This window comes from Vulpes lagopus, chromosome 9 (genome assembly GCF_018345385.1).
Source record: "Vulpes lagopus strain Blue_001 chromosome 9, ASM1834538v1, whole genome shotgun sequence".
Taxonomy (NCBI): domain Eukaryota; kingdom Metazoa; phylum Chordata; class Mammalia; order Carnivora; family Canidae; genus Vulpes; species Vulpes lagopus.
Genome location: NC_054832.1, coordinates 64026894 through 64042904, shown reverse-complemented (window position 1 = coordinate 64042904; position 16011 = coordinate 64026894). Strand labels below are relative to the sequence as shown.

At 40.4% G+C, this 16011-nt stretch overlaps 1 protein-coding gene across 6 annotated transcripts in view; it reads left to right on the top strand.

The window, feature by feature from the left end:
• Positions 1–16011, top strand: part of LOC121498550 (serine/threonine-protein kinase Sgk3) — a 171263-nt gene that overhangs the window by 87580 nt on the left and 67672 nt on the right. The window contains exon 1 of one of the 6 annotated variants that reach the window (XM_041768556.1): positions 2462–2615. The exons of the other annotated variants lie outside the window; for them this stretch is intronic. The gene's annotated coding sequence lies outside the window, so the exon portion shown is untranslated. Of the gene's footprint in view, positions 1–2461; positions 2616–16011 lie in introns of those variants that run through there. 6 annotated transcript variants of the gene reach the window in all.

The window sequence follows — 16011 nt, the reverse complement described above, 5'->3', positions numbered from 1 at the left end:
CTTATTAATATTAATTATTAATAGTAATTTATGTTCCTTTTTCTTTCTTTCTTCTTTTTATTAAGTAATCTCTACATCCAACAAGGGACTTGAACTCTTGAACTCAAGACCCCAACCAACATGAAGAATCACATGCTCTGCTGACTAAGCCAGCCAGGCATTGTTGTTTTCCCTTTTAAAAATCAGTCACATCTAACTGAAAGCTTTGGTTAACATGAAGTAATTAGTGTTATTTCAGTGTTATATAATTTCAGATAAAAACAGAATCTTGGGGCACCTGGCTGGTTCAGTTAGTGGAGCATGTGAGTCTTGATCTTGGGCTTGTGAGTTTGAGCCCCACGTTGGGTATAGAGATTTCTTTAAAAAGAAAAAATTTTTAAAAAAAAATTTAAAAAAAAAAATAAATAAAAAAATAAAAAGAAAAAATTTTTTAATAAAAAATTTTTTGCTGTTATAGGTAATTTGAATAGCCTAATTGTAGATGAATATATAATTTCTTTTAGGCTTTTTGAGATACTGAAAAGAGCTTTTTCTTCCTTAACTGGCTGGGGCCTAGGGTTATTCAGTAAAGAGCTTACAGTTTAGTTTTGGAACTAAATATAAATAACAGAAAAAACAAAACAGGGTAGGACTGCTAAGTGCCACATTGAGTGGTATCCCCTAAGTGTTATATAGCATTTTATTGGATAGAGAGGTTCCTGAGCTGAGCTATTTATCATAATCTGAACAGGTAGCTAGGACTGAGAAGTATTCTGAACTGGGAAGCAGTGGATACAAAAATGTTCAGTGGCAGGAATGTTGGCTGTATGTTGTGGATACTGTATAGTGGGGAAACAGTCCTCCAGACAGTGTAGTTGGAGATTAGGTAGAAAAAATAGGTAAGGGTCAGATCTAACATCTTGAGTTCTTTGGTTTTTGTACTTTATACAGAAATGGCAGTGAAAATGAGAAGGTTCATTGAAGAGACTCTGCCACGGAAAAAGCTAAGGGACTGGTGACCAAATGTTAGGATTGAGAGGGAAAAGTCAGAGGTTTTGAGCTAGGACAAGAGTCTTTGCAAATAGAAAAGTCAGAAAGGAGAGCTTGAATGAAGTGATGCCAGAAATCAATGAAGTGATGCCAGAGGCTTTTTCTAAAAATTTCTGGTTTCTCTGTGTAGCTCCTGACTGAACGGCACTTTCTCTATGGTCCTTTGCCCTTAATTGTTGAGCCTGGCAGGATGAAATCTAGTTTGGAAGGGCATTTAGAAGTCATGAGGTCACCTGGCCTAATCTCTTTTTTTTTTTTATTTTAAGATTTTATTTATTTATTCATGAGAGACACAGAGAGAGAGAGAGAGTGAGGGGGGGGCAGAGACATAGGCAGAGGCAGAAGTAGGCTCCACGCAGGGAGCCCGACGCGGGACCCAATCCCGGGACCTGATTCTGGGACCCCAGGATCACGCCCTGGGCGGAAGGCAGGCGCCAAACCAATGAGCCACCCAGGGATCCCCCTGGCCCAATCTCTTTATTTTACAGATAAGCAGATGGGAGTGCGGAGCTTCAAATATTTGACTTACCTTAGGACCACAGGGCAAGGCTGGCCTCTTGGCAGTTTTCTGAAATTCTTCCAGCAAATACTTCTTATTGGCAAAGTGAGCCTTGTGTTTCCCCAACATAATTCAATTAGTGTTTGACTTGATTCCTCAAATAGTTTTTCACCTTCAAAAATCAAATAAATTAATAGTTAAAATAATTCCTTCTGAGTAGTCTGATTTTTTCCTTCATCCATAAATGTAGTCGCACGCCTTGTAGTACACCATGGGCATCAATGCTGAGCTCAGCCTGGATGTAATGGGTCTGCTCTCTTGCAAAGTGCCTGAGCTATTTGACAGGAGAAGGAATGATTACCATTTAAGTCTGGAGTGATTCCTACTGAGAGTCCTTTACAGAATTTTTTAAATGAAGAATAAGGATATGTGGTAGAGATCAGTAAAGGATTTGCTTCCTTTCTTTGTCCCTCTAAACCCTAGTTGCTGTGACTTCTGGTGCATAGAACCCTGAATTCATGAGTCCTGCCTTGCCCGAGGAGAATGATTAGCTAATGATCTGAATAAATGAGCCTCGTTGCTTTAAGACGTCTCACCCAGTCCTACACCTCCGTTGAAACCTGGGGAAAGCGCCTTCTCTTTCCTCTCCCAAAGCCTCTTTTCTCATCTTACCACGTGGCTGTCTGTCTTACCACGTGGCTGTCTCCCTTTGCCAGTTCCTTCTGCCTGCGTCCCGCAGTTCCTCCCAGCGGGTCACGCACCCCCGTGCCCTCCCCGCCTTATTTACTTAGCGCCTGGGAGCTGCGCAGCCGGCGGCTCCGCTAGGGTCCACCGCCTCCTGGCGAGCCGGGGGCGGAGCTGAGAGCCTAAACCCCGCCCCTAGCTCCGGGCTGGGCCAGCGGCCGAGGCGGTTCCGTGGATTGGTGTGGGCGGAGCCTGGGCCAGGGGCGGGGCCAGGGGTCGGGCCTAGGCGGGGAGGGTGGTGGGCTCCGCTGGGGGTGGGAGGCGCGGCGTGGAGACCCGTGGAGCGCGGCGCAGCTGTGGTCGTGTTTGCCGCTCGCTATGCGTCGGGCGAGGGTCCCCGAGGGTAAGTGTGGGCAGGGGTCTGGGCGCCGCGAGCGCCAGGCAAGGGCCCCCCGCGGGCGCGTTCGGGCCAGGTGTGGCTCGGCGGGACCCCGGCTGGACCACTTCCGTGCTTAGTAGGAGCGCGTGGTGCAGGTGGGCGGCCCTCTGGCGTGAACCCCCAGGGGGAGGGAGACGCGGGGTCTGGCTCTAGTTTTGCAGCAGTTGTTCTCGGCGTTACCTCCGGGACAGAAAACATTTGCGTTGGCTCCACACACCTCCTCCCTAAATCTCGAGAGACCTCAGGTACTGAGATTTTATGCTCTTTAAAATACATTTCTAGTTCGTGGCTCAGGACTGGAGGAGAAACTCCATAGTGAACTTGGCAGTGCAGTTTTATTTTGACTTTGTGTTATTAGGTTTGCAAGAAGAGCGCGACTGGTAATGGGACTGTTATTTAAGCAAGGACACCAGGACTACGTAGGCGGTGTATCGTGGAGGTTAGACTCACAGGCTTTGAAGCTAGAATGTCTGGGTTTGAATCTACTTCTTAATTGTGAAAATGTGTGCTCTCTGCTTACTTTCTCTATGACTTCGTTTCTGCATATGTAAAATAAGGATAATGATAGTTCCATCCTTATAGGATTGTCATGAGGATTAAATCAGTTGGTACTTAGTTCTGCCTGGTGCATAATCCACAGTAACCTTGGTTATTTTCTTTATTATACATTTAGATGTGTACTAATTTTCAAAGCTGTCAACACCGGAAAACCTTTCTGCACAGTTGTGGCTAGAAACGCTTGGGGATTCCTTTGGAATTTCAGAGACTGAATCCCACCAGATAAGGTCTCATTACTTTTCTCACCTCCTAGAGATGTGATCATCCACCTGATTTCAAATCTAATCCACTCTCAAATGATATAGAAGCCTCAGAGCCTTAAAGGCTGTTCTAAAAGAGGGATGAAAAAAGCACTTTCAGAGGGGGTAACCTCATTGTAAACACCACCCTCCAGTAAGTTTAAAAGGTCATGTCACTTTTATACAAAACTTACAAGTTTTGCTACTTGGGATGGGTGCTTATTTGCACTATTACTGCAAAAGGAGGTATACCAGTGAATCGAAGTACATAAATAAACTAAACATCATAGGAACCATAACTAGCCCATAGAATTTCAGAATTGAAAGGAATCTGAAAAATCGCAACAGCTACCCTTTACAGATAAAGATGAGGCCACAGGATTCAGAACCAATAAAATTCATAGCTCAGACTAGAATTCAGCTCTGCTGAACAACAAATTATAAAATCAAAGAATGATATTACTTCTGATTTTGATAATCGTACTGTTTTTATTTTTGACAGTTTTGTGGTGCTGTGAATGGTTTTTCTCTCTGCAGCATCCTCCTTGGTAGCTTAATTGCATGATTCATAATCATTCTTTAGCACCTTTGATTTAAATTACAAGTCCAAAAGTTGCTACATCAATGATTGCTTTGAGAACAAGATGATTGTCTTCTTAAGCTTTGTACAAACATGTTCTAACAGTGCTTTGGTTTTGTTGTTTTAAAGTGTAGTCCTTTCTCCTATGTAGGGAACATCAACAGCCAGTGTAAACAAAATGACCTACTAGGCAGTTTGTTATCACTGTGTTATTGGTGAAGTTTTCTTGATCTGGTAGGATAGAGTCAGGAAGTGGAACACTGAATGCTAGCCCAAGGAAATCGGACTGGGTCAAAGAGATACACTGCAATTTCTGCTAACTTCAAAAGCATCACAGAGTGAAACTATTTGAAGATATTGGTGTGTTAGTTGCTGACTCTTTTCTGGCTCCTTGTGTGGTTCACTCCCTCACCTCTAGGTATTTGTTTAGATGTCACTGTTTCAGACACTCCTAATTAAAATTCTATACAACCCCACTCTTCCTATAGTATATATTTATCTCTTTATTTACTTGTTGATTATCTCTTGTCTACCTTTAGTGGGTAAGTTCCATGAGGGCTGTGGTGCTTGCCAATTATGTTCACTGCTGTATCCTAAGTGCCTGGAAACAGTGCCTGGCACCAGAAGATGTCAGATTTGTGCATCTGATGCACACATTTCCAGCTAGGGCTATTAATTACTTAAACCAATTCATTGTCCTTTTGCTCTGCTCTCCCCTCCCCCCATTTCTAGTGATTTCTTCTGGTAACCAGGAATAAAACCTTGAGGCAATGTTAATGCCTCCTTCTACCTTGCACTCTACATGCAAATAGCTATTACTTATTTCTGTCAATTTTTTGCAAACCTGCCATTTCTATTGTTGCCAAACCCCTATTTCTTCAAGCCCTCCTCCATTTCATTCCATTCTCTCCACCTACAACCTTTCAAGTTCCCTTTTACATCCTTATCTGCAGAATGAAATCCAGAGTGAGAAGCCTGGCATTCAGAGTTCTCTACATGATCTCAAATGTACTTTTCCAGCCTGTCTCCTATATGTAAGAAAAGTGATTTCGATTTTATGCTTATAAATATGAAAGTAAAATAAAGCTTTAATGAGAGTGCCATGTAAAAGCCCAAGGTGTTGCTTCTTGACAGTTTCTCTTTCTGTTTTTATGGAGTAGATCTTTTCCTGTAAATGGGCAGGAATTCAGACAAATTGGATGAATGGCTCTTCTCTGTACCGAGGACTTTTGCTGCCCTTTCTGTTTTGAGTGCCCATCCTTCAGATCCTCCCTCACACGTCACTACCCAAATACCTAGATAAGTTCAGTTGGAAGTGTTTTTTTTTCTTCCTCTGAATTCTAGAAACTTTTCATGCTTTTCTTAGAGAATTTATCACAGTCTGTTTTGAATTGTAATTCTTTGGGCATTTATCTTTTCTTTTTTTGCTACATATGAGCTCCCGGAGGACAAGAATCACGCACACACAAATTCCAGTTACTTTTTTAAGGAAAAATAAAGCACCCACTTCTTTGTTTTTTAAGTAAACGTGAACTTAAAGTTCTATTTTATAGGTCTTTAAATCATTAAATATTGAGCTTCAACAATCATTCTACAATATGGACAATTAGGAAGAAGGCATGGGGAAATTTAATACTACATAAAAAGATCCAAATGAGAATATTATTGCGATCTGGATTCATAGAAGAGGTGTAAGGAGAATAACATGCCCAGCACCCACATAGTTGGACAGGCAGAAATTTAAAAAGATCCAGACTCACTCAGAAAACCATTAGGGCAAGACAGACTTTATTGAGCAACATCTGCAGCTTTGGATTTTCTTGTGGGGAATTATTCTTAAGCTTTATTTTGTTTTTGCATCTCTACGCACAAGTAATACTGTCACTTTGCTTTGTTTTCTGAAATGGGTAAGACAACTTTCTCTTCCTCTTTCTGGTCTGCAGAAAGTAGTTTACCTTCTTTCCCTTATTTTTAAACTAATAAAATGTTCATACTTCTTTCTTATTTTCTTGTATATATGGAGAAGATATATGTCAGAAGCTCTTAGTTCTTCAGAGAAAAGAATTAGAAGATACTTGAATTTATCTATTGTGAGAAGCTTCTGGTTTTATTGCTTGTTATCAGCATCTAGTTTAATATATTTTGTTTTATTTTATTACCAACATATCCTTGCACATATCCCAGGTCAGTGAATGCTTTTATTTTACATGTGACTTTTTTTGATAAATTAAAAACCTGTCTCTAGAACATTTCTGAAATTTAATTTTCTCTCCTGTTGCCTCCCAAACCTTGACTGGGGTTTTTCCTATTCTAGGGCATGCATTAGCCTGACTTACTGTCTTTGTTCTTGATTTTCAGTACTTACAGGTGTCAACGAAATTTATTTTACCATTCCTAGGATGAAGCTGCAGTTTCTATTGGTAGAAAAGAGTTGGTAGGGAAAATCTATATAAAAGTCCTAATTTTTAAGTTTTTTTTCTTTTGTTTCTAAAAATATTATTTATTTATTCTCTGAGACACAGAGAGAGGCATAGGCAGAGGGAGAACCAGGCTCCTCACAGGGAGCCTGATGCAGAGCTCGATCCCAGGACCCTGGGATCACTACCTGAACCAAAGGCGGACGGACGCTCAACTGCTGAGCCACCCAGGCATCTCCCTAATTTTTTAAATGTTAAAACTTTAAAAATCTTCATGTTATTTTTACTAATAAATAGCTAATACAAGGTCAGGACTTAAAGCTAATATACTACAATTTATTACTTAATTATAGTATATTAATTTATTACTTAAAGTATAGTATGTTTTAAATATGTAATTGGTTGTAAGTTTTGTCCTTGGGGAATTTCTTCTTATGTGCTAACCAGTAAACTTTTACTGTAAGAAAAAGAATCATAAAAGCAAATATTTGCTTGGAAGTAAAGTTTCCTTTATCACACTGTATAAACATCTGTGTTTATCCTGAGCTTGCCTGTATTCAAAAGCCTTAGTGCACATCAGATAGGATCATTCATACAAATAATGAAAGATGGGGCACAGACTAATTACATATCTCTAGTACCTGGTAAACACTGCGTAAGTTATCTGTTAAATAGATTTATATTTTTCAGAATTTTGTTAGGATACTGTAGTGTATTAGTACGTTTAGTAATGGAATTGATGTTAAAGAGGGAAAAGTTGATGATTCAGGAGACATTAAGGAATGATGAATCATGGTTACTTTGAAGATCTCACACACTTTGGCAAATTGGAATTTTTACATGCCTCCTTCCACATGTTTGTTGAAAACATAAATGAAATGTGTACCACAAAGTTCCCAGCAGTACGTAAGTCGCAATTTCTACAAGCTAGTCGGGGAGGTTCTCAAACAATATCTGATCTTCGGTGATTATAAATGCTAAAATGGAAAAAAAAAACCAGAATGATGACAGATTACTTTGAGGAAGGAGTGCTGTAGTTAGGTGGTCCTGAGTCTTGTTGCAGGAATTGGGATTCGAACAAAGGCCTCCGTGTGAAGAGCTGATGAAGAGCTGAAGGGAGAGTATTCTAGGCAGAGGGGACACAGGCACAAGAGCTAAGATGTGAGAGTGCTCAGTGTGTGTGAGAAGTAGGAAGGGGGCTGTTCCCATAGGAGTCTGATGAGTAGAGGGGTGGGAGGCACTGGTGGGATGCAGCTGGAGAGATAGGAAGAGGTTAGACCATGTGGGTGCTTGTAAGCTAGTAGCAGTAATTCAGAGTTTGGATTTTATTCTAAGGGCAGTGGGAAACAATGGAAAGGGTTTAAACAATGGGGTGAAAATACCAGATTTATAGTGATTAGGAAAATGACCTGGCTCCTGCGCAGATAACGGATTGCAGGGGTAGAGTGAAGGCAGAGATACCAGATGGGAGGTTCTCTAAAGAGATTGTGAAATGCGATGGTGATTGTTGTCTTTATGGGGGGTTCTTTGGTGGTTGGGTGTTTTGTTTTTGGTTCCTTCTCAGTTTTCCCAGCCTTCCCAGCCTTCCCAGCCAGAGCAAAGCTTCCTAGGACCTGCAGTATTGCACATTCATTGTTCTCAGGCCTCATACAGTCTTCCATCCGCCCATCACTCTGCCAGTGATCACAGTCCTCCGGGAATCATCCTTGAAGGTGTTCTGTGTTCCCATCTTCCTGGAACATGTGCTGGGAGTGTGCTTTCCAGTGGAAAAGGGTAGGAAGCCAGGAATAGGGCAGGCATTCTGGTAATAGGGAGCCCAAGACAGTGGCTGTAGGAGGCTGAGAAGGATAGCAGAGCGTTGCACCTGCAGGTAACATCTAGAACTGAAACCCGTGAAGGGACATGTTACCAGTTGGACTCAGTTTAGGACCTTCTTCCTTAGTCTGGCAGCTGTGAATCTAGTTTTGGAAAACAGGACTGTCAGCTGTTGCTTCTACCTCCTCACTCAGTCCTTTCGTTAAATATCAGTATTAAATGGAACCAGTTTCAGAGAACCAAGAGACTCATGAAATTTTTGTCAAGATTTTTGGATACTCCTGTCAAATTGTTGGGTGCAGATTCTTCTTCTGTATTGTGTCCCTACATTGTGTCCCTATTGATATATGCCCCGCCCATATATCGCTTTTCTTTATCAAGAATCAGGATAAGTAAAAGGTACCTCAACTTAGAGATACAATAAACCTTGGAAAAACCAGGACTGCTTTGTGATTGCAGAATGAGGGAAAAATCAAAGAGGGGGTGGGGTGGGAATTAGAGGAAGGATATATTAGTAAGAAAGGAAAACAGGAAAAGTTGTGACTGATTCATCATGTAATATATGTAGGGTGAAAGTTATTATGTATCTTCCATTGGCAGATCCTGTTAGATTTTTCTCATCTATTTTGCAGTGAATTTCATTTGCAGATGTGGCAAAGATGTGCTTTGTTTGAATTGGATGTGTTTGGAGCTAGTATTTTGAAAGGTGGAAATAAACAGATACAGAGTATATACTATTACAGTAGACTTTCATTAAGGTAACCAGTTAGTTTGGAGTAAGAATTTTCTAAAGTACTTTTAGTGTAGTTTAGAATGAAACCCAACTCTCTTGGCCTGTTCCCTTCTCAGAAGTAATTCCTGCCCACATCCCCATGCCCAGTTCCTTTTCATATTCTCTGGATCTGACCCCATGTTCCAGACCAGTCCCTGTGCCATGCCCCTGGTCTGTACATGGATTTTCTTTTGTCTCTTCCTTTGTCAGTTCCCTCCTTCAGGACCCTTGTTTCCATACATCCAGCACCCAGTCCTGTCCCCCTGCTGAAGAAAATGTTTAGCTCTTCCAGCTCTGCTTCCTGCCTTCTGGAAGAGTATTGTTCTTAATCTCCCTTTATGCCTTAATGTGAATCACTGAACCCCCCTCTGCCATATTAGTTAAGAGTGGATAGTAATACTTAAGAATGTACGGGTCCTGAAATTTGGGGTAGGGTCTACTAGTCAGTACCACATGGTATCTGTGCTGTGTGAAAGAAATGGAGTTAAGAACTTCTCTGCTTAAATTTTAGAGGTAAAAAGCTGGAGACTCTTAGGATTTTATGAAACAGTTTTTTGGCTGTCTGAAACAAAGATGGACAAGATCTAGGACAGTAACTGCATATAATGGACAAAAAGATGGGCACAATGATGAAGGGAAAACATGCTTTTAAAAAAAGCCTTAACTGATATTAACTATCCTGGAATTGAAATAAAAAGCTTAATTTGGGGCAGCCCGGGTGGCTTGGTGGTTTAGCGCCGCCTTTGGCCCCAGGGGCCTGATCCTGGAGACCCAGGATCGAGTCCCAAGTCCGGCTTCTTGCGTGGAGCCTGCTTCTCCCTCTGCCTGTGTCTCTGCCTCTCTCTCTCTCTCTCTGTCTCTCTCTGTCTCTCATGAATAAATAAATGGAATCTTTAAAAAAAAAAAAACTTAATTTGTAAAAAGCCTTTATCAGTGGCTGTCTATTTGAAGAAGTATTTGTCGTCAAAATTTTAACATAGCATGAATTTGGACAGTTTTCTATCATGGTGTTTCATCCATATTTCTATTTTTTATACCCCAAAACAAAAAAAATTAAATCTATTAGTGTTTTTTTTAATACTTCCTTTTTAAAAAACTATATCCTGTGATAGCATCCTTTTTTTTGTGTCCTTATTTCATAATTTAGCCCTTGATTGTCCTTGTGTTGGGGCCAATACCCAGGGCCTCTTCTGCACCACACTCTTGGTTAGATGTTGGCATATGATGTTTTATCTTGATACAGTGCTACACAAACCTGACCCTCCTGGTGGCAGAATCAGAAAGCTGCTTTTCCTGTGCATGACTTTCTTTCTTTAACCTGATAGCTAATGGATTTAGAAGAAGGAAATGCATGCAAGGGAATTGAGAGACAGTGTGTGCACACCGGGCTCTCAGGTCAGAGCTGTAATCACCTTACTGTGCTGCCTGCCACCCAAAGATGTGTGAGAATGTGGATCTTGCAGCCTAAGTTTGTTCATCTGTAAAATGCAGATAAAAGTACTTCATGAGTCTCCATAAGAAGCAAGTGATGTGTTAGATGTAAGGCAAGCTTAAAATAGTGCTTAGCATTAGTACTTCATAAATATTAGTTTCTTAATCCCAACAGTATTGACATCTTGAGCTAGATAACTTTGTTGTAGGGGCTGTCCTGTACGTTGTAGGGTGTTTAGCATCATCCTTGACATGTAGCCACTTAGCAAACCCATTAAGTTGTGACAACCAAAAATATCCCCAGGCATTGCCCAGTGTCCCCCTGATGAGAACCACTATACATAAATATAATATTTACTAGCTATTTGTCTACCTTTGCAAACCACAGTCCCTCCTAAAGTCTGGCTGGTCCCTGAAGTTCTCTTCTCATCTGACCCACTTCTTTTTGTCATGTTGGACTTGTCTGAGTTGATTCACTGGATGAATATCAAGATTAGGTGAGCCAGGTATCCCTGGGAACCAATCTACAAGACTATATTGTGACTCTTCAACGGAGTGAAGGCAGATGATTTTTTTTTAACATCATCTCTAAAAAAAAAAACAAAAAAAAAACAAAAACAAAAAAACATCATCTCTATACCCAAAGTGGAGCTCAAGCTCAATACCCCAAGATCAAGAGTCCCAAGGCCTACTAACTGAGCCAGCTAAGTGGCCTCCTGCCAACTCCATTCTTCTTTTGAAAACCCTAGCATATCTATGAACCTCCCCCCAAAGTTCCAAGTTGTATTCCTATATGAACCACATAGCTTTTTTTTTCTATTCTTTTTTAGTTGTGAGGTTTTTATATCAGTCCTCTTCTGATTGCTTTATTTCCCTGCCTGGCCATAAGATGATTTTGCAGAATTTTAATTGCTTCAGTTTCACAGAATAAACATAGATTACATTTATAGTAATAGCGGAGTTGCTTTTTCATAGTTTCACTCCTGACCACTTAAGAATAAATTTATGAGCCTTCATTGATTTCCAGAGGACTCTAGAGCATATGTTGTTGTAGAAGCAGTGTAGTATAATCTGTAAAAGTCCTGAAGTCAGGCCACATGGGTTCAAATCCTGGTTCCATCAGCTGAGCCCGGTTACTTCTCCTTTTATGCTTCAGTTTGTCCTCAATTTTCCTGTCAGTAAGGCTTTTGTGAGAAGTCACACAGTCTTGCTTGTAATAAGCTTAGCCATTGAATATTAAATATTGTTAGGTTACTGGATTGATTTAACTTGAAGGAAAGGAAGACCTTATTTAAAGTGAGACAGTGTGGGGCAACTGGGTGGCTAACTGGTTGAGTGTCTGCCTTTAGCTCAGGTCTTGATTCTAGGGTCCTGGCATCAAGTCCTACATTGGGCTACCCACAGGGAGCCTGCTTCTCCCTCTGCTTATGTCTCTGCCTCTCTCTCTGTATCTCTCATGAATAAATAAATGAAATCTTAAAAAAAAAAAAAGTGAGACAGTTTGGTATAGCAAACAAGGACATACAGATTTTGGAGTTGGACTTAAATCCTAGCCCATTAACTGGATAGTAGCTTGGGCAAGTGATTTCTTTCTTTCTTTAATAATATTATTATTATTGGGGAAGGGGCAAATGATTTAATCTCATTGGTTTTCTCCACAGCAGCATCTTCATTTCCAATACAGGATGTTAGCTCTTTTTTTCCAGAGAAAACTAAAGCAGGCAAGTGTGATCTTTTCAGATTTCTACTCCCATATCTGCCTGGCTTTATTTTTAGTTAGGCTGAGAATATGAGAGTCTTCATCTGCGACCCTTCTCTGTGCTTTCATAGTGTACCATACATACATCTAAAATCACGCTTACTGAACTTTTGAAATTTTTATATTGCTTATCATTCTCAGATAAGTTCTTTGCAGGTAGGATTTTCTCTTACATTTGTCTTTCTATTGGTTAACGCATAATGAATCCTTAATAAGTATTTGTTGAACGAAGGAATAAAAAGTAATTTGAAACAAATTGCTATGTATTAGATCCAATTTATTGACTACTTATACAGAGCTAGGTTTTTTACTTAAATGCTTAAAACAACTATGTGAAATAGGTGTTGCTAGCCTCATTTTCTAGGTTAGGAAACTAGGGCTCAGAAAATTTAATCTAGTCCAAGGACTAAGGTAGAGAATTGCAGCATTTTGTCCCTGTAACAGTTGTGGTCACAAGACAGAAGATCGTCTCTCAGGAGTTTTTGGCCTTAGAGGAACACAGTAGCTAGCTACCAAACTGCAGCCTGCTCAGGAGGGCACAAGATGAGCAAATACATATCCTGATCCCCTTTTCCCCATTTCATGCCAGAGGGATGAAATCAACCAGCAGCTAGAGGGCAAGGGAGCTTATAGGATGTAGGCTGTAGAGGTCAGCATCCCAGGGCGTGGAGCAGGGTGGAGATGGATCTGAAAAGACATAGAGGATATCCAGCAGAGTCCTCCCCTTCCTGTCCCTTAGTATTATATCTTGTACTTTGGGCATAAAACTCTTGTTTCTAACTCAGAGAAAACACGATTAGTCACTGTTGGCCAACTGTATCCAGTTCATTCATACTCCCACCTGGAACCACTGCCTGTGTTCATAGAAGGGAACAGAGAAGAAAACTAAGATAAAACAAAACTGCTATTGTCTTGGCATCTGTAGCTAGTCTTTTGCCTCAAGTTGATAACTAGTACCTATTTTATGTTCCCCTACCGTTTTCCAGGACTTAGCTGGTCAAAGGTGTTTACTTGTGGAGGACTCCAGACCTTCATTCCCACAGGATCAAAGTCTGTAGTAGTTCCATCTTTATTGAGTTGCCAGTTTCCCATTGACTGGTACTGTTGGACATGCCCCATTGAATCTTTTCCATTCAGACATAATTCTCCTCCCCACACTGTATAATGACATCTAAGTTTCCAACTGGAAATCCAGATCAGTCACCTGACTGGGACAGTGACCTCTGTCTTACTAGGTTGAGTGGCTTTATAAACCATAGATGGCTAAGGAGTAGGCTTAGCTTTCAGTTTAACAGGGCTAGACTGTTCCTCACTGGAAGCGCTCCTCCACCAAACCCAGGGTTGCAGCAGAAAGCAGAAATTGCTTAGAGATAATACTGAGAAGAGCTATTCTTGGTTCCTGCCCGACAGAGTCTGTGTGCAATAGCACCATACATTGGCTTTTGGTGTAGCATGTATACCACATCTTATGGTCTAGTACCAGTGTTAAACAGTGTTATCTCCCAGCAGGTGCCAGAGCTGAGCTTTCTATAATCATTCCATTGCTCTGTTAGGCAACTTCTTCTAAGTGAAGAGACTTAAGACTAGCACATTCTATGGTATGAGCCTTTTGTCACACTTCCTGGCCTTAAATGTGTTCCTTGACATGATGTGATGTTTATAGGATTTATGACAGTAAGTAAGGCATGATATAACCAAGGATGGTGCTTCTGGCCAGAAGCATTTCGGGGAAGGAAGGCAAATCTGGCTTCTGTGAGGACAGATGTTGCTCCAAGTGGCTGTCTGCTCCCCTTACGGGATGGTGCCATAGTAGGGCTTAATACTGGTTTTTGCTGTTGAAGTTGGGCACTCAGCTCTGGTATAAGCTAGATCAGGATAGCCTGAGGAAGCCCATATTGTTGCCCATCTATGCCCTTTTGTTTGTATGGGGGCAGGAGGTACATGGGAAATCTGTGTAACTTCCCCTCAATTTTAGTATAAACCTTAAACTGTTAAAAAAAATAATGTTAATAAAAACTATGATAGAAGAATATTTAGTATCTTGAGAAGAAAAGGGGTATAGTGTCATGTTAAATCACAGATCCTGGAATGAGACACCACTTCAAGTTCTGATTCCACCAACCAGTTGCTTCAATGACTTTAAGCAGTTACTTAGCCCCACTAAGTGTCTCTTTGCTCACATGTAAAATGAGAGTGACGATAGTATCTCCTAGGGTTACTGTGAAGATTAAATGTCATCCCAGTCCCTAGCATACAGTAATAATAATCATCACTATCATTATTGGTATTAAAATACAAAGTTTAAAGTACTAATTTGTAAAACAGTATGTTCCATCATTTAACATACGTACACAGATACACATAATACAGATATAAAAAATTGTCACACCCTTACATGTTTATAGACAGAAAAATGAAATACATGCAAAAAATGTTGACTGTACGTGTCTGTTGTGTGCTGAAATAATGGATTTTTTTCTACATGCCTTTCTGTATGCTTCTAATTTTTATGGTTATTATTTTTGTATTCAAATGGCAAAAGTCACTCCATGAATTTTATGAATAATTTAAAAGTGACTCAAGAAGGTAATTGAGCCAAATTTCATCACGTAAAAACATAGTTTTTAGCCTGAGGTTTAGTTAATCCTTGTTGATGAAATCAGGGAGGATACCACAATTCAGCCAATTCAGTCTGAGAACTGAGGGTACATTCAGTCAGGGACCATCGCAGTTCTGATACTAAATTTATGTTGTTGATGATGGGTCTCCATGTCAACAAAATGAAGTATAGTCACTGAGCGGTGAAAACACAGACATTGCCCAGAGATTGAATGGAGTACTCCAGAAACTGAGTGACATAGATATGACAGATACTTGATCATTCAGGAATCTTCCGTGCATAAGCATCAAAAGCAAGCAAAGAAGCATAAGCCGTGATTCATAGCACCAAAATGAGTGAATTGCTTCTGAAAGAGTGATTTCATTTTCTCAGATATTTGTGTACTTCAGAATTTTGGATCCCATGCAGTTCAGGCCAAGTCACAATGGAAAATAAGTCCAACTTCTTTTTGAGGTCTAATAGACTGATTCTCTCAGGATGCTCATGAGTTCCCAGAAGTGTTAGATCTGAGTTTGGTAAATACCTTCAACAACTTTTTGCTGCTAAGTCATCTAACCAGTTAAAATAATCTAACTTTCACAGCTAACTTCCACTCCTTCCAAGTAACCCATAAACTGTCAGGTCAAAGGCGTTAGACAAAGAAATACCGCCTTAGCTACTTTGTCTTGGGTTCATTGAGCAAGCAATGGGTGATTGGGAAAGAGGCTGACTGACATCCATAGGAGCAGTCATCTTGACTACCTGATTATTGAGAGAGAGTTTCTCTTCAGTGAGCTTTTATGTAGGACACAAATGTTTTTTACATTCTGTGCTGTATTGAAAAGTTCATCTACATGCATCTGCAAACCCCTCCCCCTTTTAAACTTTTAAAAAATTTGATTAAGAAAAAGATGAAAGTATAACTTATGGGAATATATTCTTCCCTTTAAAAAACAATTGGATCTTGTCCTTTCCAACTCTTTTACCAGTGAGCCATCCATTAACCACTGGCCACAGGTCAGCATTGATATATACCTTGGGCATGCATTTCTCCTGACACCACATATACTGCTCAGAATTCTGCCCACTTTGGGAAGATTTCCCTTCACCACTCTTTCAGGACCATCTGTGAATAGGGCAACATTGTCTTCTTTCTGGTTGGAACTAACATACCATACATGTCTGTTCAT